We start from the raw sequence: 24,442 nt of genomic DNA on the forward strand, positions 1-24,442 counted from the left end.
GGGTTTGAGTCATCATTTGAGCATCATGTATGTCTCTCGGAACACCCACAAGCTGGCCCATGAGATCCACAAGTTATCCCATTCGTGTGTCAACGGACCTCAACAGCTGGCAGCACTCACAAAGTTCTTATGCAACCTGGCCCATCTATCCCTGGTTCTGTTGATATGCACCATTAACTCATGTGCCAGTGGCCAGGGCTTCTGTCTCAGTGTGCTCATGTGATTGTCCCCCAGTTGCCCTCCCACCTGCCCTGCTGACACGGACCTGTGGCATTGGCTGTCGATGCACACGCACACTATCTCTGGTATCCTCGGCTTGTGTGGTGGTGTTGGTAACCACTGAGCCAGGGACAGTGTTGCAGGCAGCAGTGGTGGCTGCAGCACAGGTCATTGTAGCAGGGGTCAGCATAGTGGTTGTCGCTGGTGTGTTGATAGTTGTGGTGGGGGCAATGATGCACTGAAACGGAGTTCGCCCTGGCAGTCCTGAGGGGCCAGGTTGTTGCTCCTCATCCGAGAAACGTAGAGAATCAGCATCAGAGAGTTCACGTTCCTTGGGGGAGACTGGCTCTGCTGGTTGGTGGTGTTTTCACCAGCTATTGCTTGTGAACCTCCTGTTGGATGGAGGTTGGATTGTCAGGTAGGTGCACTACACAAACGTGGTGACACAGTTTTGGATGTTTCAGTTGATACGCAAAACAATTTACATTGCAATTACTTGCTATTGGTAGCAGGTTTTCTGCCTCATGACATGATGTAGAGGTACATACATGACTTGTTATTATTGTGACATGTAACTAACCACTATTTGACATGTACTGATAGTGTGTTTTCAAGGGCATGTCATCATCTACCAACTTTGTGCACAACCACTTTGTTTTATGCTTGGATATTGTAGACTTTTCAGGGAATCTGTTTCAGCTATGAAAAATCTAACTGATTTCATAAGTTAATATTGGTTTCAAATCAAGTGGTTATCTGCATTTTACAGATTGACCATGCATGTGTTGGGTTCATATGAGTCTTCATGCTCTCAAAGAATGAGAATTAATCATTGCATTATGTGCTTTGCATGATTGGGCCCGGATTTTATTTCTCATGTGACTTTGTGATTCAAAGTGTAATTGCTGTGGCATTTGCATGTACTTAGCTGTGTGCACACTGCATGTGACATTTTGACATGTAGGGAGGTGGCTAATAGGTGAGGGAAGTGTGGATTATATGTCTCCATGCATTTTGAGGAGGATGATAGGGTGCGGGCGATGACTACATACCTGTTAGGTGGCACAGTGGAGGGAGATGGCTGCCACATGGTTTTGGGTGGGGGGTGTTCCATCCTGCTCAGGGGTGATGCAAGAGAGCATGAGTATGCTACCTACCTGTAAGGTAGAGTGGAGCAATGAAATGGCTGCCACATGGTTCTGGGTGGCGGGAGTGTTCCATCCTACTCAGGGGTGATGCAAGTGAGCATGAGAAGGCTACCTACCTGTAAGGTGGAGTGGAGAAATGAAATGGCTGAAATATGGTTCTGGGTGGGGGAGTGTTCCATCCTGCTCAGGGGTGATGCAAGTGAGCATTAGACGGCTACCTCCCTGTGAAGTGGAACAGAGAAAGGGAATAGGTTACACATGGCTTTTGGGTGGGGGGAGTGTTCCATCCTGCTCAGCTGTGGGACAAGGGTACCTGGGGGAGTTGTAGTGCTGACTGCCTGTACACACACACCCCTCCCTGTTAAGAAGGCTACCTCCATGTGTAGTTGAGCAGAGGAAGGGAATAGGTTACACATGGCTCTTGGGTGGGGAGAGTGTTCCATCCTGCTCAGCTGTGGGACAAGGGTACCTGGTGGGAGTTGTAGTGCTGGCTACCTGTACACATAACCCTATGGAAATATTGCTAACTACCTTTGAGGTGAATCAGAGGAAGGAAATGGTAGATATGTGAGGCATGTGTTAGGAAGAGTGTGTTGTACGTAAGTGCATTTAGGTCTAGGAAGTGTATCTTTATAGTTGTGCAAGACAACTCATGGCAGTGTGATGGGATACATTTGTTGGTACAGTATGGCAAGCACCTTCTCCTCCCATTCAGTGAATGTGATTGGTGGAATGGGAGGACCAATGTCAAACCGCTGAGCCGCCTCTTGGTTCCTGTTGGCAAGGCATTTCACCCTGCTCTGTAGGTCATGCCACATCTTCTTGATTTCACACAGTGTGTGTAGGGTGGTCCCCACTGCATTGAATTTGTTGACTATTCTTTCACACATTTGATTTTTTCCGACTGGTGTGTCTGTTGGACCATGCTTCCAAACAAATGTGGTTCTACTCTATTTATCTCGTCTACCATCACTGACAACTCATTGACTGTGAATTTGGGCATCTTTTTCTGTGACGTGGTGTGTGATGTGCAAATAGTTGACAAGTGCAGGTGGGAAGGTAGTGGTGGAGATGTGTGAGGTGTGTGTTGGTGTTGTTGGTGTGGGTGGTTGTGATGGTATGATGTGTGATGATTTGCCTCTCCTTTCAGCTGTGTTGTTTGGTCTTTCACTGCTGGAGTTCGGCAAAGGATGCTGGTCAGGGAAGGGGTTGGCTTTATACTCAGCTATATGGGTGTGTCAAAATGAGGTATTCATGTCAGGTGTGTTCTCTATGTTGACCTGGGATTTGTTTGTTTTCCAATGCCATGGGAGTGTGTCATTGGGGTGTGTCAAATGTGTTTGAGGGCAGCCGAAAAAACAGGCACACTCGGAGGCCTTGTGGTGTGGTTGTATTCGGCCGCCATTCTTCTTTGCGCAAGACCGCAGCGGTCTGAATGCAATGATCGTTCCTCCAGCTCTGCCATTCATCTTTTCGTGCGAACAAAGAGGTTGGAAAACAATGATCATTCCGCCTCCTCCACCATCTTATCATAATTTCATTTCCGGTCATTCTGCTTGTGGATCGGCGTTTTTGGTGCTTTCCGCAGCATTTCCATCCGCCGTGGTTAGATTTTCAGGTTTTCCCGACGTGGCAGATGGATTTTGAAATCATTGCATTGTAATGTGACCGCCGGTTTTGCCGCGGAACATGCAGCAATTTTTTTTCCACAAGCACGGCGGTTGGAGGCCTTTTCCGTCCACCATCGTAATGACCCACTTAGATCTCTATGGCGTGATGGCATTTGAAATGTCATCAGTGATGTCATCAGTGATGAAACAGACTGTGTCATGAGTGATGTTATACATGAGGTCACAAGCAGTGCATTGCAGGGGCATATGTTATAGTTTGCTCAGGTAACCATAACTGCTGAATTTCTGAATTTCTATGGTTTTGTATGAGTGAAATCTGAGCCTAACTATAACGTCACTGTAACCTTCGGTTTCTTCAGTGAATTTCTATGATTTTTTAAAATTCCTTTTCCTTACTATAATGTCACTGTATTCTTCGTTTTCGTCAGTGAACTTCTATGGTTTTTTAAAATTCTATTTCCTAACTATAACACCCCTCTAACCTTGAATTTATATGTTTTTAATGTTATTTCCTAACTGTAACTTTTAACCTTTTGAGAGTGAGTGTGTGAGCGAGTGCATGAGTGTTTCTGTGGGTGTGTGAGTGTCTCAGTGGGTCTGTGAGTGAGTGCATGAGTGTCTGATTAGGTGCATATGTGTCTGAGTGGGTCTGTGGGTCGGTGTGAGAGAGTCTCAGTGGGTTTGCAAGTACCTCCATGAGTATGCCAGTCAGTCTGCGAGTGACAGCATGCGTGTCTGAGTTGGTCTATGAGTGGGTGTGTGAGTCTGTGAGTGGGTGTGTGAGTTTCTGAGTGGATCTGTGAGTCAGTGCATGAGTTTCTGAGTAGGTCTTTGAGTGGGTGAGAGAGAGTATGAGTTATTCTGTAAATGGGTGCATGAGTGTCGGACTGGGTCTGTGAGTAGGTGTATTTGTCTGATTTCATCTGTGAGTGGCTGCGGAGTGTCTGAGTAGGTTTGCGAGTACCTCCATGAGTGTGTCAATCATTCTGCTAGTGAGTGCATGAGTGTCTGAGTACATCTGTGAGTGGGTCTATGAGTCAGTGCATGAGTCTCTGAGTAGGTCTGTGAGTAGGTGAAGAGATTATGAGTGATTCTGTAAGTGGGTGCGTCAGTGACTGTGAGTAGGTATATGTGTCTGAGTTCATCTGTGTGTGGGTGGATGAGTGTCTGAATGGGTCTGTGAGTGGTTATGGGAGTATCTAAATTGTTCTATTTGTGGGTGTATGAGTACCTCAGTGGGATCGGCTAGTTCTATGCTCACTTTCTGCCTTTTTCTATTCACTTCAGACCTTTATTTTGCCTCTTTCTGCTAGATTCTGACCTGTATTTTGTCTCTTTCTACTAGTTTCCGACCTCTATTTTGCTTCATTCTGCTAGTTTCTGACCTTTATTTTGCCACTTTCTTCTCATTGCTGGCCTTTATTTTGCCTCTTTCTGTTCATTTATAACCTTTAGTGTGCCTCTTTCTGCTTGTTTCTGATCTCTATTTTGCCTCTTTCTGCTCGTTTCTAATGTTTATCTTGCCTCTTTGCTCATTACTGACCTCTATCTTGCCTCTTTCTGCTAACTTATAAACCTCTATTTTGCCTCTTTATGTTCATTTCTGATCATTTTGCCTTTCTCTTCATTTGCGACCTTTATTTTGCCTGTTTCTGATCGTTGCTGGTGTTTATTTTCCCTATTTCTGTTCATTGCTGATCTCCACATTGCCTTTTGCTGCTGGTTTCTCACCTTTTATTCTGCTTTTTTTTTGCTAGTTTCTTACCTATATTCTGCCTCTTCGAGCTCGTTTCTGACCTCTATTCTGCCTTTTGCTGCTCATTTCTGACTTCTATTTTGCCACTTTTTGCTTGTGTCTCGCTTTAATTCAGCCTCTTTCTGCTCAATTCTGACCTTTATTCTGCCTCTCGCTGCTCATTTTTTACCTCTATTTTGCCTCTTTCTGCTCGTTTCTCACCTTTATTCTGCTTGTTTCTGACCTATATTCTGCCTCTTTGTGCTCGTTTCTGACCTCTATTCTGCCTTTTGCTGCTCGTTTCTGTCTTCTATTTTGCCACTTTATGCTTGTTTCTCGCTTTTATTCAGCCTCTTTCTGCTCAATTCTGACCTTTATTCTGCCTCTTGCTGCTAATTTTTTACCTCTATTTTGTCTCTTTCTGCTCGATTCTCACTTTTATTCTGCCTCTTGCTGCTCATTTCTGACCTCTATTTTGCCTCTTTCTGCTTGTTTCTCACCGCTATTTTACCTCTTTCTGCTCATTGCTGATCTTTATTTTGCCTCTTTCTGCTCGTGTCTGATGCATGTACTGCCTCTTTCTGCTCGTTTCTCAACTTTATTTTGCCTCTTTCTTCTTTTTTCTCGCACCGACCGCAGGGGAGCCTCAAGATTTGTTTCAGTGTATTTTGGGTAATCACAACCAATTCCAATTGTAGAGCCTGGTCAACCAGACAGAAACACTGTTAAAGAGATCACTGGTAAAGAAGCAAGAGCACCCTATTTTTGCCCCTACACTAGCGTAAAGGGGCTAATAAAGGTTCCAGCTTCAAAATGACAACACCAGATAATATCTCTTCTACTACATTATTTCCGCCTCTCTTGGCCCTACTTTTAATTTATTCCAAAGAGCAGTGGGAAGGATGGTAGTAAATTGGAAGAGAGATATGCAAAGTGAAATAAAGAGATTCAGAGAGAGGAGAAAGCCAAAAAGACATAAAATGAATGGGACAGATAAAAGCAGAAAGACAAAATGGTGATGACTAATAAGAAAGTAGAAGATAAGATGAGGTTAAAGAATAAAGAAGGTAAAATGCAGATATGCGGGCGAGGACAGAGAGAGAGACACATTAGATTGAAACATTATGAGAGGAGAAATGAGGAATGAAAAAGGGAGCTGTGCATGTGAGAGGAAGGGTGAAAGAGAAAGACAAGAGTGAGAAAGAGAGTGGACAAACAAATAAATGGCAGGGTGTTGTATGGAAAATGCATGAATAATCTAGAGTTGTATAAAGTTTTTTACAACACAGAGAACGTTTTGTGAACATCTTGATTTGTGATAGTTGTATAGTTTGTAATGTTTCTTGCTTTTTGTTTGCCTATGCCTGACAATGTTTTTACTCTACATATACCAGTGTAGGATGTGATTATTTGGCATGCAAACTAGCTGAAACTGATTTTCTCCTACATGTTTGCTTGTATTCATTTGTTGTGCTAATATTATAATCAACTCTTTTCTTGAGAGGTTAATATGAAGAAAACGGGTTTGCTGTGAAACCAGATTTGTGCGGCACTTCATACAATTTAATTGTGACTTTGGATTGGTATGTGGGACTGGATGTGCCACTTACTGTCATGGCTGGGTCATGTGCAAGGAAGTAGTAACTTGAGATCATTTAGGCTGAGGTCCTTTCATAAGAGGAAGAAAGAATTGCAGTCGGCACATAGTATGAGCGCTGACTGGATTCAAGCTGCATGTGCATTGGGAATGCTCCACGTGGTAGAGCATCTACAGTTTACTAACTTTCACAGTTGGCCACAGACTCTCATACATATAGAGAGAATTATAACTTTAATCATGGTACTTGACATCATTGCTAAGAAATGTGTGGTACAGTGTTGCTGCAGCCAGACCAGGCTACATCAATCAATCAATCAATCAATCAAGGATTTGTAAAGCGCGTTAATCACCCAAGAGGGTCTTAAGGTGCTGGGGGAGGGCGGTTTCGGGCGGATCTGACTCATTCAAAAAGAGAGACAGGTCCTGAGGCTCTTCCTGAATGCTTGCACTATGGGGGTTCATCTGATACTGAGGGGGAGTTAGTTCCAGGTCTTGGTCGTTATTTAAGAGAAAGATCTTCCTCACGTTCTAGTTCTGCGGATGCGTGGGATTTTGGCCAGGGCAAGGTCAGCGGAGCGGAGGTTCCTCTTGGGGCAGTAGAAGGAGATTCTTTCGTTGAGATATTGGGGTCTGGAGTTGTGGAGGGCTTTGTAGGCATGTGTGAGTAGTGTGTCACTCTTTTGTCGACTGGGAGCCAGTGGAGGTCTGGTAGGTGCTGGGCAATGTGTTCTTGTCATGGGAGGCTGAAGACGAGTCTGGCTGCTGCATTCTGGATGGTCTGGAGTTTGTGGAGTATAGATTTGTTGATTCTGGCATAGAGGGCATTCCAGCAGTCCAGTCTGCTGGTTATGAGTGCTTGGGTGATGGTCTTTCTGGATTCAGGGGGATCCATTTGAAGGTCTTGCGGAGTATGCAGAGGGTATCGAATCATGTGGAAGATAAGGTGTTGATCTGTCGATTCATGGTGAGGGAGGAGTCGAGTATGATGCTGAGGTTGCAGGCATGGTCAGTGGGTGTGGGAGGGTTGCTGAGGGCGGGGGCCACCAGGTGTTATTTTCCCAATCGGAGGGGGTGGATCCAAGGATGAGGACTTCTGTCTTCTCGGATTGAGCTTCAGGCAGCTGCTGTTCATCCATGATGCAACGTCCTTCATTCCTTCCTGGAAGCTGTGTATGGTGATGTTAAGGTCCTTGATGAGGGAGAGGATGAGCTGCCTGTCATCTGCATGGGGTACACTGCTGAGTCTGTGTTTTCTGATGATGGTTGCGAGTGGGGCCATGTAGATGTTGAAGAGCGTGAGGCTGAGGGAGGATCCATTGGGCACTCTGCATCCGATCTCTGTGGGTTCAGAGAGGAAGGGCGGGAGTCTGCTTTTTGAGTTCGGCTGGTGATATGTATACAAATGTTAATGCATAAGCGTATTGGGTATTAGAATCTCTGTATGCATATATCTTCTTAAGCATAGGAAATCCCAGGAGGTTAATGAGGTTCTAATGTTTTTAGTTTGCAGGAGTATAGCAGAAACGATATTCCTCTTCCAAAAAGAGTGTAGAAAGATGGAGCATTTTTAAAACTATCTAGCCAGATGCCTACTTCTCTTTATGTTGAACTTTAAGTAATTCCCAGTTTTCTGTGATAGGTGTATCATTTCACAAATACAGTTAAGCTATGTGTTCCAGTGACAAGTTACTTAAGGTGTTTATTTGTCTTGCAGAGATCCAGGACAGCCTGCAGTCTTCCTTGACCCCAGAAGTGATGAGATAGAGTGTGGAGTCATGCGTCTCTATTTTCTCTCTTATTCCATTTCCCTTTCTGTGCTTCTACCACTGGTTCTCCTGTTCTAGTATAGCTGGCCACTGGTGGGGATTGTGAGAGACTGAAAAGAACATTGCTTAAACTGGATCATGTGCACAATGTTAGTGAAAAACCTGACACTTTGAAACCAGATGGAGATACTGAGTGTTATCGTTATTATTTGCAAAAATTATATTTATTCATCAAATTTAATTTGTTGAATTTTTGTAAGGATTCTTATCCCTGGGCAGATGTTGTGAATTTTAGTACACACACTTGATGCATTTTCAATACACAAAATGAGGATTAAGGCACTTTACTTGCACAGTCACTGCTAATTTTTGTATTTACTATTGGGAGCCCTCCTCTCTTTTCTCTAAATGAATTGTTCACTCCATTTCACTAACTATAATGTGGTTTGTGGTGTTATCCTTAACGAGATTTAATATCCACAGAAAGGAGATCCAAAATGGCGTTTGATTAGCTTAATTAAAGAGCATTCGGCCATGCACAGATTTTTACAACCAGCCTGTTTTTTCTGGAAATTGTGGTGACCGCATAAACAAAGCCAACTAGAAGAACAACAGAATTGGCAAGTATCTGCCATATTGTAATATATTTACTGTCAGCACAAATCTGACTAAAGCCAGGCGATGCAGTAAACAAAAGGCTCTCTTGTATCACAGTTACACAGTATGTTTGAAATCCCATATTTTATAGCAGTCAGGGGCATAATTTTCCTAAGCATAAAAAAGAGATGCATGGCAAGAAAGAATTTCTGATGGAACTGCATGTGAAGAATGGCATGAGAAGAATGGTTAATCGAAGTACCCTGAATACATTTCCAAACTATCTTTTGCAGATGGTGTGTCATTTTAAAATCCTCCAAGTTTTTCATTTGGCCACTTTTATATTAATGGGTCAAAGTAATGATGAAAGGCTTTTGGAGCCCAAATGTCTCAGTGATAAAATTAACAGAATTGCCAGGATGCTGGCCAATACAAGTACAATTGCATTTTTCGGAAATTTAGCTCCCCCCTTGAGTGCAGAAGTGACCTTTAAGGCTGCTATTTGCTAACATGCCAGAGATGTGTGATTAGTGAACTAAATTAATCCTGATGTATAAAAATGAAAAACAATACGAATGGTTTGGCTGAGTAAAACTCAATATGCAGGCATTGTACTAGGTTGGACCATTCAGAATGCAATGCATTGCGTTGTAGATACCGACCATGGAGGCAATGCGCAATTATTGACATAATGTGCCATTTTCAAGCACAAAAACTGTTTCAGCGTTTAGTGGAAAGTAAAGTATTGTTGCTTTTGTCTAGTAAACTAGGAATGATTGCAAAGCAGTGCAATGTATGTGATGACACTAACTGAGGCTCAGTACAACAGTCATCATATCACTAAATTGTATAAACAAGCTTAATTTATGGAAACTATCAGGGTTTGATTCATAATGAACCAGACAAAATTGTGGAAGTCCATGAGGTGTAGTTATCCTCCTGGGCAGTAGGTATATTTCATCATATTAGGGTATTTACTAAAATCTCCATGAATATGCTTGGAAATCTCATACTGCTCTCTGGAAAGGACGATCTACACTACTATATAAGGCTGATAGGCGCTTTTGCACTAATTACGTTCCTTTTTTTTTTGCAATTTGAAGGAATAATGCCTTCTTTTGCATCCCCAGAAAATGTGGAAGTGTCATTTTTTTTTTTTTTTTTTTTTTTAAAAACCTTTATTACAATTCCAGAGAAATACAAGTATGGGCCTACAACCAACAGGCCGGCCGCTAAAATGCAGTGTAACCCTAGGCACAGTTGAACATTCACATCGATGAAGCAACAAAAAAGGGGTCACTGGAGAGTTAATCATCGCAGCCGGCCGCAACCGCAGTCCGTAAACAAACAAGAAAGGTTTCATATTTTTAGGAAACGAAAAACAGCAAACACACAAGGCAGAGGAAATTAATAGCAGTAGCATGTGCCCCTCGTATCGAGGGAGTAATCCAACCCGGGTAGACAGAGGGGGGGGGAGGCAAGACCGAAGAAACCAAATTCGCATGTCACAGGAGCATACAGGAATGCGCGGGCTAGGGAGACAGAGCGGCATCTATCTCACACATCTGAGGCGGGGCGCATATACCTCCACGATAGGAGTTCCAGGGACCCCACACCTTAATCCACTTCCCAGGCTTGCCTCTCGCCACATACACCGTTTTCTCTCTGAACATACACCAGTCCATGTGTTCTTTCCACTCGGAGACCGTGGGTGGCCTCTGGGAGCCCCACAATTGTGCAATGTCACGCTTCGCTACCATATAGCCCAGAGTCACCCATTGCGTCTGCGTCACATTGTAATCAGTCGGCTCCCAGACATTCAGCAAACATCTTCGTGCCTCCGGCAACAAGGCAACATGCGTGACTTCTTCTAACACCGCATGCACTCTGCACCAAAACCGAGTCACCTCCGGACACTCCCACAGGATATGGAGGAAACTCCCCAGAGTCCACAGCCTCGCTTACACAAACCATCCACCGAATACCCCATACGCATCAGAGCAGGCCCCGTGACGTACACTCTATGGAGTATTTTAAGCTGGACGAACCGCAACTGGGCCGGGATAGCCACCTCTTTCGGGGAGGCCACCGCCGACACCCAATCCTCGTCGTCCAGCTCTAAACCGTCGGCAATCCATGTCTCCCGCAATGAAGCCAGCAAACCCATCCGATCATTAATAAGCTTCTTATAAATCGGCGAAATGGTGCTATCCGGCACATAGCCGTCCAATATCCTGTCCTCCAACGGGGAATGCTCCGGAATAGCCGCCACGTCCGAAAACACGGAACACAAGGCATGATGGACCTGAGCATACCGATAGTATTCCCTATCATTCAACTGGTATTCAGTTTTCAGCATGTCGAACGTCTTAAATTTCCCTTTCGTCCAGAGATCCCCTACCGTGCTGATACCAATCGTATCCCACTTATCAAAGCCTTTTGTAGTATACAGATAACCCAAACGCTGGGACGCATACAAGGGCGTAGCCCGAGTCAAACGATCCCTCCACCCCATCGCCGCATTTGCTGCATGCCACACCTGTACCGCGACCCGCGTCGGGCCCGTCAACCGCGCATCAAGGGACCCCGAGTATAGCGCTCGATTATAGTCTCCGCCCGGCAATAGCAATTTGTCCATCTCAAAGGCCGAGTTCAAAGCAGGGCCATACATCCCGTGATTGACGGCAGCCAACTGGGAGGCCCAGTAGTATCGCTTAATGTCAGGGAGGGCGACCCCCCCATCATACCACGGTAGAGTTAGTTTGGCAAGAGCAATCCGCGGCCGCCCATCCCAAAACAATCGACGCTGGAGACACTCCACCTCCCGAAAATAACGGGCCGGCACTACGTCCATGGTGTTCTGCAGGGCGTACAAAAAGCGTGGCAGCGACACCATTTTGAACAGTGCTGCCCGGCCAAGTGGCGAGAGCGGCAACCGCCGCCAACCCGCCACATCTGCCCTTAGGCGCTGAAGGGGGGGGAGGAGATTCCGTTCGTAGCGGGCCACCGGGTCCAGTGTTATAAAAATTCCCAAATACGTGAATCCCGATGGCGCAATCTGGATAGGGCACCCCCGCGGAAGGGGGGGGGGCCTCCCCGGAAAGAACGTATACACAGGACTTAGCCCAGTTGATGACCAATCCGGAATTGCGACCAAAGGAGCTCAAAACATCAACCAACACAATGAGCGATTTGCGCGGTGATGCAAGATACAAAAGGATATCGTCCGCGTATAGGGAGACCCGATCCTCGTATTCCGGCGTCCATCTAAGGCCACGCATCGAGGGTTCCCACCGCAACCACTCCGCAAGGGGCTCCAGACAAAGCGCAAAAAGAAGAGGCGACAGTGGACATCCCTGTCGGGTGCCCCTACCCAAAGCAAAGGGAGCCGAGACACGTCCGTTGACCACCACCTGTGCCAGTGGATTGTCATAAAGCAATTTCACCCAACCGATAAAACCCGGGCCAAAACCAAACTTCGCCAATGCTGCCCAGATGTACGGCCATTCCAAGGTATCAAACGCCATGGTAGCGTCCAAGGACGCCAAAATGGCCGGCTCACGAATGAATGGAGCGCGAGCAAGGACGCCATGCAATCGCCGCAGGTTCAAAGCAGTATTGCGATGGGGTATAAAGCCGGATTGATCCTGATGAATCAGGTCACCCACAACCCGGATCAGACGATTGGCCAGTACCTTGGCGAGGATTTTGGGCTCCGCGTTTAACAAGGAGATGGGCCTGTAAGAAGTACACCGATCCCGCGGCTTCCCCTCCTTATGGATAACCACAATAGTAGCAAGACGTTGGTCAGGGGGGAGGGAGCCCGCCGCCTTAGCCTTAAGGAACATGTCTCGGAGATAAGGCGCAATCACATCTGGGCGCAACTTGTACAATTCGATGGGAAGTCCGTTAGGACCCATGGCCTTACCCGAGGCAATAGAGCGAATGGCCAAAGCAATCTCATCTGGCGACAGGGCCGCATCCATCAATACTTTATCCTCATCAGATAGGGAAGGCAGAGTAATGTCTCGAAGCAGCAGTCGAGAGTCTTCCTCCGAGCGCTCTGAGACCGGAGAGTAGACCCCGTGAAAATACTCCGCGAAGCAATCAACTATATCACCGGGGTCCATCACACACACACCGTCCACCCTCTCAACCTCCGGTACCACTCGACTCGCTCTCTCCTTCTTATCCAACCAAGCAATCAACTTCCCGGCCTTATCACCCATATCATACAAACGCCCCTGTTGCTCCCTGCTCATACTCCTAGCAGATTCAGTTACCAGCGCCTTATAGTCGGCCTGCTTAAGCTCCAACACATGCAATCTATCATCCGTAACACCTTGCTCCAAATCACTCTCCAACTCAGTGATCTCATCTTCTAGCCGAACAACCTCCTGCGCAGCGCATTTTTTGGTGTAGGAAATGAGAGATAGGGCCTGGCCCCGGAGCACCGTCTTAAAGGCCTCCCAAAGGGAGATGGCGGAAGACACCGACCCCACGTTGTCATTAAAGTAGTGTTCCAGAGACTTAACCAGGTCTGCACGAATCATGGGGTTTCGTAAGTACCAGGGGTTGATCGGCGCCACCCTCCCCTCCGCCCCCAGGGCGATATCTAGGTGTAACAAGAGGGGGGAGTGATCCGATATACCGCGTGCCAAATGTCGCACCTCCCCGATCATCCCAGCTTGGGCCGCAGGCACTAGCATATAGTCAAGCCTCGAAAGACTACCATGGGCCCCGGAATGGAAGGTATACTGCGCCTGTCCAGGGTGTTTCAACCGCCAGCAATCTATCAGTCCCAGGGTATCCAGAAAGCCCCCCAGCCAGTTCTGGGCCCGAGGGAGGTCCCTAGGGGGGTACCGATCCTCAACTCCAGAAACCACAGCGTTAAAGTCCCCCCCCAGGACCAACACCCCCCCCCCGGAAGCCCAAGCAGCAGGCGTCCCAAATCGTCATAGGTGGCCGTCTGCAGGCCCGGCGGCACATAGACCGTGACCAGCGTAATCAACCTACCCTCCCACCTCCCCACCAGCGCAGTGTAGCGCCCTCTGTCGTCGTGGAGCACCTCATCCACCACCAACGGGAGAGAGGTCCTGACTAAAATGCCCACTCCCCTCGAGCCAGAGGTGAAACCAGAATGGGCCAGAAGGCGATACCCTCGTCTGTTCATGGCATGGAAAGAGTTCCCTATGAGGTGCGTTTCCTGCAGGAACACAATGTCAGGCGAAATACGTTTCAAGAACTGCAGGACTACCCCCCGCTTTATCCTGTCCCCCAGCCCATTCGCATTCCAGGAAAGAAGTTTCAGCCCCCTACCCCCCATCCCTCCCAACACAAAACATCCCTCTCCCGGGGAGCACAATCATAGTAGCACAACATGAAATATTACCCCGCCTTGTGAAACAAACAAACAACCCCCAACCCCACCCTGTCAACCCCAACAAAACTCCCCCCTCCCTGCACCCCTGCGTGAGCCCGAACAGCCCCCCCAACCTGCAGTGTGCCTGTCGCCCCAATATAAAATTCACTACAGAAAGGACAAAAAAAGAACCCCCAGAAGGAGGAAAGGGCCCCAGCAAGCCCCACGCAACCTCCAAACACCACGGGGCAAAGTGTCACAAACTGGAGTCCAGTGCAGCCACAGGTGCAAAACGTTACCAGTGCAGTCCAGCGCCAAAATCCAGTGGTGGCTGGTGACATTTGAAAGTGGTGGGGCGTAAAACAATTGTTAAACTTCACTGTCGCGAGCGAGCGTAGCGAGCGAGCCCGAACCACCTAAGGGGGGTTTGGGGGGGTTCTCCCCCTCAAGAAAATTTTGAAAAATGAGTGGGCAAATGGTGCATTTTCAAGCAAATTTGAGAAAGCAGGGAGGTTAATAAAGCAATTGTGAAAGTGCAGTTATTACATTAATAGAGATGTCATATAACATAGGTAGACGCTTATTCAGTATAACCACAAAGCTTCATAATAGACTTCGCGATACAATGCATTTCTGAGTACCTCACAGATGCTTTTTATTTAACAAACAATTAAACAGGTTGCAAACTAGCAGCATTCAACATATTGTTCACTTTTTGTAGATAAAATCAGCACGTCTATCTTTAAGAGCAGCAAACTTTTCAATAACTTGAATGTTAAAGTCTGGTATTCTTTTAACGAGGTCTCTCTCTATAGAGAGCATAGCTAAAGCATTCAGTCTTTCCTGAATCATGGTGTTCCTCAAGAATGTCTTTATTCGGTTCAAAGTGGAAAAACATCGTTCCGCCTCTGCTGTTGTCATTGGAGTGGTAATGACTATTTTTAGTAAAGCCACTGTCTCTGTAAGTGACCTTTCCATGTTAAGGTTCCGAATCAAAGCAAGCAAAGAAATTGCACCAGTGGCCTGCCGATATACACTCATACTGTAGAGTACAGTTAATTCAGTTCTCAAATCCTCTTTGTTGAGCATAGGGTAAGCTTCCACAGCCTTATTCAGTGCTTGCTCAGGGAAGGAGTTATCATATTTTGCAAACAAATCACTTTTCAGTAATGTGGCACTCACCAAATGGTTTGTAAAAGAAAACCGTCCCTTTGCCTGCACAGTTATAGTGTCACATATCTCTTTTGCAATTCGGACCAGACTGCTGATGTTTTTTCTGCGGTTGGAGAAAGTAGAATCATTTGGCAGTCTTCTATCTAAATTGTCAACCCCTTCTCTGACTTTGTTAATGCAGGCGACAAAGTCAGTGGTAGCTCTTTCCACACAGACAGTATCTATATCACGTTTTTGTAACCTCTCATATAGTACGTCAACATGAGGCATTATGTCATAAAACAAAAACAGCAAAAACTGGAACTCCCTGTCTTGCAGTGTTCTAGCAAAGCCACGGGCCTCACTCCGAGTTTTATATTCAAAGTCATCATTAGCTTCTATGGTGTCGAAACATTTTTCAAGGTCAACCCTATGTTGGTATATTAGGCTGATTGTACGTATGTGAAAATTCCAACGAGTTGGGCCTCCCTTTGGAATCCTTCTGTTGACAATCGTATGAAGTACCTCAGTTCTTTTGGGGGAACGTGAGAAGAATGCTGCCATTCCTCCTACATCCATAAAGAATATCTGTGCCTCAGAGATCTTTCCTACTGCCTGTTGCATAATCAGATTAAGTTGGTGGGCATAGCAGTGCACATAATGGGCATTAGGGTACACATCTCTAATTTTTTTTTGTACTCCACCGGAGGTTCCACTCATTACTGCAGCACCATCATAGCTTTGTGCAATCAGTTTTTGTTTTTGAGGCTGCTCTGGAAAAATCAAGTTTAGTTCTTGTAGAATAGCTGAAGAAATACTTTCTGCACTAGAGTCTCTTAAATGAGTGAAACCATAGAACCTCTCCACAACTCTGCTGTCATTGTCAAGGTACCGAAAGATCAGTACAGACTGTGTTTTAGTGGCCACATCAGTGGTGTCATCAGCCTGAATAGCCACAAAGTCGGTGTTTTTCAACTCTTGCACGATATTGCTTTTTACAATCTCTAGCATGCACTCAAGCAGTTCATTTTGTATTATTTTAGAGGTGCCCTTGAAGACTGTAGCACTTGCAAGATGTGCTTCCATTTCACGGTCTATGCTTGCAATTAAATCCACAAGGCCTCTGAATATACCAGGATTTTCGGAACTTTGAGATTCATCATGCCCTCGTAATGCCAGTTCAAAAGCACCACAGAAACGAATGCAATCAATGATTTTTGATAGTATGTGCCTATTCCTATCAACTGCTTCATTGTGTTTCTTTATTGTTTTGCGGTAGGCGTCGCTTATGTGGGCTTCAATCGGTGTGTCTCCCAACATTCCCAGTCTCGTCAGGTTTTCCATATGTATTTTTGTGTGTGCATGCTTCTTTACTTTATCTGACAAATGTTTCAAGTCTTTCACCCCTTTTTTTGTCCAAGGAATTTCACCACCAAACAGCAAGCAGGGGAAGCAGAACAGAGTATTTGTTGAAGTACACCCTGTAAGCCAATCAACTTTTGTGTACCAGGTGTTTGAGAAAGAACGTGTGTAAATCTTCCCTCTGTCTTGGGAACTTTGTTGTAGGTTTAGGTCTGGCTGGTGGGGTCCTAGTTGTTTTACAATTAGTTTATCTTCGCGTTTCAGCCCAATGAACGGCTTTGCAAGTAGTTGCTCTACTGTATTCATGGTGTTACCAATGTTAATGTTACCTGTCAATAATCAAAGTACAACATATGAGGTTTGGTGCATGTGGAGGCCACCCACCATGTAGACAACTTACATAGCCCTTAACTACTAGAATGTAAAATACAGCAGCAGTTTCCTTACCTTAAACGCTGGGGTTGTTGACTGTTGTAGAGGCTCAAGTGCAGCAAAGGAGGTTGGTGCCTCTTCTTCTTTGCTTTGAGGCTTTACCAGATGCTGAAAAGCAAATATAACAAAATGTAGTTGTTGTGTCACCCAAACACATAGACTGCTAATCATAAAGAACCACAGGCCTCGGATCATACATAAAACAGATTCATCCTGTGACTTCAGTGTCAAGTTGTGCAGCCGTTTGTACATATTGCACAATACACATTGTCTTATTTGTTAAGATATGAGTCGAATCTTAGTGACAATTGGAATGTAAAAAATCTGCTCCGGAATCGATCCAGGTAACAGATGCCCAAAAATATGCTATTGTGGGTGTCATTTATTCTTTATTGTAATGCCCATTTATTTTAAATAAAGCAATCTTTTTCTTTTTAAATGCAGCCCGTTTTACTTAAAGGAAAATGGGATGCTTCCAGAAAAGAAAATGAGGATATGGGTACTCCCTTGCCAAATCCCCTTGAAATAAGTGGCTATCTGTACGAAACACACAACATCCTCATTGTCGGAGTGTAAACCAGTAATTAGCGCTGGGATAACGAAGGATTGAGGCACCACAGAATATAAAAATACTATGGAGTACTGGTTTACCCTAAGGCTGTAACGGAATGTTTGAATGACAGGTTCTATGGTTTAATAAGGGAAGTGCAACGGATCCAACTACTACATTGATCGATTCAGTTGCAATTTATAAAGCACGCAATTACCAGGGAAACGGGTGAGCTGCAGCTAAGAACCCGAAAAGAGTAGAGTAATTAATGCTGTGCTAATGCATAGGTTTTAAGAAGTTTGTGGCGCATCATTAAGGAAGAGGGAAACCCTAAAGGAAGTAGCAAACCCTAAAGCAAGGGAAAATCATCATAGTAACTTTATTCGGTTATTACAAACCATTAAAGTGCACAGAGCATAATAAAACAATACATTAAATTAATTAAATTCATCGGGATGAGGCGTGAAAAAGCGATACAGAGCAAAACATCATGTGAAACCAATGTCGAAGGAAGAGCACATTATTAGGTTATCACGTAGAACACGTGGTCCTACAGCAGCATATAAGGACTAAAGTGCAGATGCATATGCAAACATACAAGAAAGTGTAAGTTATACAATAAAAAAAAAATTACATTAAATAAAGTTATCCGTTTATATACCATGCACTCTGAAGGTACTCAGTTTTAAGGTAAACTCTGACACAATATTAATTCTTGGGAAACAATTCCAAAAATGTTTCTGTGGAAAATTTCACATTCAATTGAAATTTTAGAGAGTGCTTGTAGTTGCAAGGCTGGTTACCTTTACAAAAGGTTTGTGAGAAATCATAAATTCTCACTTCCCTATGTTTAACACGCTTGTGTCCTGTTGATTTTGTGTTATGCTGAGCTTTCCTTTTAACACCACAGCCTTTGCTAAACGTGTTTTCACTTTAAGTCTGTTTACTTGTTTCTAATAGTTGTACTCCGCATAGAAAGGTACATTCTGGCGCTGCCATTAACATTTCCAGCTCAGACATTGTTCGATCGTGAATGCCCTTCTTCACATTCACCAGTCTTTTTTGATATTTCTGAAGATTCAGAAGGCCGATAGCAGTTCCTATCATGTTAGTTGCATGTCTTGAAAAGCAGTTAGGGCTGGGACAAAGTCAATCGCAGGTTTGAGCACTTGTGAAAGGCCACTAGGTATGGGGCAGCGTGTGTAACATGTCAGTCTTGCATCTAAAGGGACAGTAGAGCTGGGACAGAGTATATCAAATGTGAGATTCACCTCTAAAGCCTGGAGGGGCTACTGAGGAGTCAGTCACCAGAGAAAGACCAGTTTGCTGAGGAAGAGTATGGCATTTGTCAGGTGAACCACAACAGGCCAATAGGGCCGGAGTAATGCCAGGCGCATGCCAGGTACACTTGTTAAGTGTGAAAAAACACATGTAGGTTGAAAATCACTTTTATACACAAACTTCGATTAGGTGCAAAATCTCTATTCATGCAACATCATCAGGAGCATGGGAACAACTGTAGGTGCAAAAACACATTTCGGTGCAAAATGAAGGTGAATAATGATATCAAGAAACTGCCTAATGCCCCTAAACGTCTGTCCTTCCCGCTGCCATGTCTTAAGAACCAAGGAGAAAGCATCCACAGAGAGGGACAGATGCACACATGCACAGAGAGTAAGACAGCCCTGCACTCAGATGACACACCTACAGGTAGCCACGCTTACAGATGGTGCATGTGCACACATGCATCCACACCTTTATTTGCGTAGGAAAAGCTTTTGATGTGATTACCACTTCTGCTCCATGGTCTGTAATAATTTCATATTTTGCAACCCGCCGGAAAGCAGTCGCAAAGCAGTAGTAGGTAGGTACTTCACTACAGCAATATAGAGCTAGTGGGTCTTGCCCTTAAAAGCCAACAATGCGTGCGACCGATCTAATAGGCCCAGCTTATTGCATGCTGAGGTGATCAATTTAGAGCGCCTTGCTGAGTATTCTGGGGATAAAAAAAGACGGTTTCGTTTGTCTGTCCCGTTTAATAAGAGCACAGACAGCAGAGACCACACCTCGCTCTCACACACCAACTGCCAGGGGCTCTCTTCCTACGTCCTCCTCACCCACTCTCGGTCTCTTACAAACGCGCACACACAGCCTCCCTCTCTCGCTATCCACGCAGCCTCCCACCTGTCCGCTCCCCATTCCCTCTTTATTAACTCTCGCTCTGTTCAATACACTCTCCCTCAATTCTCTCGTTTCTACCTCCAGTGTCCCACCCCCAAATTGTCCCTTCTCTTCTTCCCTCAATATTTCTTCCCCCCATCCCTTGGCCTTCTGTCTGTTCACACAGCCACAAAGTCTGACGGCCAGCTTTACCCCCTATATTTGATCTTTCTTTTGTCTTTCTGTTCACTACCCAAATGTCATCCGCTCTTTGTTTTCTTTACACATTATCTTCTCTATTTATCTCGTTTCCTCCAGCCCATGCATGTTCTTCCCCTTCTCTCAAGTCTTACCCCACTTCCATCGCCTCGCCTTATTTCCCCTCTATATTTCTGCCCTCCCTCTCACATCTCTCCAGGTCACACACAGTGGTTCATGTTCGGTACCCAGACTCCCTCACTATTCGACAGCTTGTGACATGCCCTCGTGGCGCCTCCTGAATTTCCCAGCTCTGCCTGGATGCACATGAACTCTGCCTTGTGGAGTACCCGGTATCTGCATAGTCTACTGCTCATCTGAAATAAAAGTAAATTGCTTTGGCGCTGATACAAATCTAATTAAAAAGAATGTAACATCATGATATTGTTGGCGACTACAGGGTGGGTAAAGGTGTGCGTGTGTGCATCACTGCATCCGATATTCTTATGAACACCGCTCGGGAACAGCTTCGAACGTCGTCTGCCATCCTCAGGCCTACAGCACAGATCAGGCCTCTCGCACACTGCAACGGTAACGTAACGCTCGCTCACACTCACAGCACACATATCCCCAGCCTCTCGCACAACTGCTAGTACTTGACGAACTTGCAGTGTAACTGTAAGTTTCCCTCACATACAGTACTGCGCAGATCAGGCCTCGCGCTCTCACACCGTACTGTGTTATCATTATGTATGAATGTACCACACTACCTGTGCTTGCATTAAGTTGCAACTAGTAGTGTGATGTCATGTGCAAGGGCTGGAGATGCAGTACTGCGGCGGCCGGCGGGGATATGGAGTAGAGGCTAGAGCACAAACCTGCTAAGGCCGGGCGATGGGGAGCAGTTGATCCGATCCAAGATCGATGATGATTTGATTGTCGATGAATGATGATCAGTTCAATGATGAATGAATCAATCTGATCAGTGATGATTTTGACTCGCGTCACGGACGATGTCTCACTCTCTCACTAGTCTTGACTCTCCAGGCTAGTCTCGACTACTGAGAGGAAAGGTGGCCGATTTGCCCGGGAACGGCACAATGGCCAATCACTGCATGGCTTAATAATAAGCCATTACACTGATTGGCCATTGCTACGTTAGGCGCTGGGCGGGCCCTCCCACCCCTGCGGATTGCGGTGCCATTGCCAACTGAACTGCAACTTCTCCAAGTAAGTCAAAGTCATACCCCTCGGCTGCAGCAGCCAATCCGGACGCAGATGCTGCTGTCGTAGGATTGGCGTCATGGCGTGAGCAGGCAAACTCGCCGCTCATTTTGCTCCTACTGGGATCTGCTGTTTTGGCCAAACCCCCCGTCACCTTGTACTTGCTGGAGCAAAGCCACTATGCGTATGCTGGGTTCCTGGCCGAGAAAAGGCAGCCGGCCAAACCCAACACGCGTACGCCACCACACGCACATTGCGCGCGGCCGCGCGCTCATCATTGAAAATCAATGCTGCCTCCTGCCTGACGGACACGGAGTCTGAGTCGTTGTCACGTGACGTGACGCCGCGAGTGATGCGAGCGCGCTGCTTTAAATTATTAATACAATTTCAACTTTGAAAGTTGAAATTGTATTAATAATTTAAAGCGGCGCGCTCGAAATGTACACAATTAATTAAGTGGGGCAACGCCCCACCGCCCCAACGCAAAAACCGCCACTGCCAAAATCACTGTTCCATTCCTACTCCATCAGACCCTCTCCGCTCTCCGTCATCCGACCCTCCGGCTCCCGACTCTTGGGCAGGGCGTCCAGCCACTCTCCCACCGCCTCCGGCCGGTCGAAGAAGTGTGAGCGACCATCTAGCTCGACCCGCAGCCTAGCCGGGAATAGCATCGCATACTTGAAGTCCATGTCTCTCAAGCGCCGTTTGATGGCCGAGAAACCCATCCGTTGCTTTTGAACCGCTTGCGTAAAGTCTGGGTAAAAGCTAACATTAGAGTTCTCAAATCGTAATGGCCCAGCCACCCTCGACGCCTGCAGGATAGCGTCTCTATCCCGAAAATTAAAAAGTCGGGCAATGATCGGCCGTGGGGGGGCCCCCACCTTAGGCGCACCCCCTGGAACCCTATGGGCCCGTTCAACAGTGAAGAACTTGCTCAGCCCTTTGGGTGCTAGATGAGTCACCACTAGATCCTCCACAAAGAGATCCACAGCAGACTCCTCCGATCGTTCGGGCACGCCGATAATGCGGACGTTGTTCCGCCTGGCCCTGCCTTCAGAGTCCTCGAGGCGACGCTCAGTCAGGTCACTAGTGAGCTGTAGCCTCCGCACCGTCGTCTGCAAAGCGGCCACATCTACCGTGAGGCTCGATGACGCTTGGGCCAACGAGTCGACCCGGTCATTGGTTTTCGACAGGTCCGCTCTGACCAAGGTGACATCAATCAGCACCGAGTCCAATTTGTTGGCCAGAGTATCCAGTTGTTGGTTCACAGTCACCTTCATCTCCTCAATGGCCCCCATGACATCCAGCAGAGTCAATTCGGGTGATGCGCCCGAGGCCTCCTTGGGCGGCTCAGGCGATTTACGTGATCCACTAGGGGATCCCTTTGGCTGCGCATAGCGGTCCATATTGTTGGCCTGAGAATAGGCTCCCCTCTGGGTAGATTTGGGTTTCAGTTTGTCACCATCCACTCTTGTCGTCATCGTCAGCGATCAGTAAGGTCAGCACCCTCCAGCACCCGGAGGAAGGCTAGGAGATCCGGGCCGCTAGCTGAAGTAGGCCCGTTTACAGGTCAAGACTAGGCTTTGCACTCCGTACTCGGCGCAGCTCTCCCAATGTCTCCTCATCAGTGTCAGTAGACCAACTCGAAACCGAAAGTGAAAGTGCGGGGTCCGGGGCAGGCCCAGCCTGGCATGCCGCTGTTGTTCACTTCGCAGCCGGGCACCTCACCAACCCGAGTCCGGGACCAAGGCCGGAGAAGGCCGCAAACTTCAGATTGCCAAAAAACCCGTTCCCGGAGTCCAATTTCGATTCGGAAAACGAGTGGCACCTTAGCGCAAGATCATAAACAAAAGCCCGTCGAGAAAATCAGGATTATGACAGGATAGACGTGGGAGGTTGCGGAGGCCCTCGGGAGCCACAAGCCTACGCGGCCATCTTGGTTGCGCGCTAGGCTCCTCCCCCGGAAGTGTCATTTTTACAACCTATTTGCAAATTTACTAGAGGCTCTTTGTGGCACGAAAACTTAGGGGCCCTTTAGGATGGCGGGTGGAATTCAGTCCGCCCGCCATCCTCGCGATGCTGGGACCGGTCACCAGACGTATAATGACCCCCTAAGAGCGAAAATTGGAAAGCCACAAGGAAGAAGTGTGAATCCCCAAAAAGGTTTTTGTGAGTGTTTACCAGGTGTCCAAAGGCAACCCCTATTATCCCCTGATAACATTCATGTGCCCACCTTATCCCAAAACTTGGGTCTGTGAAAAGCCTGATATTTTCGAATCCGAGGCACCTCCACACATTCCTGGCTGCCATGGATCCAGCTCTACAAGCCCTTCCTCTGCTGTACCTCATCCATTACCAGCAGATAAGACGCCATCACTGTCAACACTGCAGGTAAGTCAACAACACATCCCAGCATACAACCACAACTGTTGTGCTGAAAATACGTGTCCTGTCTACATCAGACACCCTGGTGGAGACAGAAACATATCCCCCAGTGTACGTACACATGTCCTGCACGTCACAAATTGGCACCTCTGCATCGGGGACATCACCATAGAAATTACTGCAACTAGCCCAGTCGTGACGGTCATGTCTCCGCAGTGATGAAGCCGCGGGAAACCCTGCCCACAATGTAGTGGGATTCCAGGACATTGTCCCAGACAAGCAAGACCAGCATCTCAACATCCACACCACATGTAACATAAAAGAAGCACCACTCTGCACAACACATCTGCAGCAAGACATCATGTGCAGGGACCCTGTCTACAGTGACATCTCATTAAGATCACCAGCAACTGAATAAGAACATGAGTGTGGGGTGAGGCAAGAGTCCCTTCAAAATGACTAAAGTCATCATTGTACACAATGGAGGGCAGACCAAGTAGGGTGTGTATGTGTACTTCACAGTAGGCCAACAAGGTGAGCCCAGGTAGATGACACAGCATATTACACACCACTGCCACACAATCACACATCAGCACAGCCCCCAAGCAGACATTGATAGGCCCATCACATACAATGGCAGACCATATCACACAATGACAGCCCATACCATGCAACACAGAACAACATTTCTGACTCAAACAAAAAACTCAAAGTAAGCCCCACTGTGGATTTCACTCGCAAGTGCACTGCTGAAATTAATGATACCATGTGAGTATGCCCAGTACATCAACAACACTGACTACACTCCCAACTCACAGAAAACCCACACACTATCACTCCACTTCAACAAAGGGAGCAGCAGCTACTAAGTAGTGAATGAATGCCAGAGTGTCAGGAAGAGTCCACGTTGACAGCAGGAAA

The sequence above is a fragment of the Triturus cristatus genome, chromosome 10 (assembly GCF_964204655.1).
Source record: "Triturus cristatus chromosome 10, aTriCri1.1, whole genome shotgun sequence".
NCBI classification, from domain to species: Eukaryota; Metazoa; Chordata; class Amphibia; order Caudata; family Salamandridae; genus Triturus; species Triturus cristatus.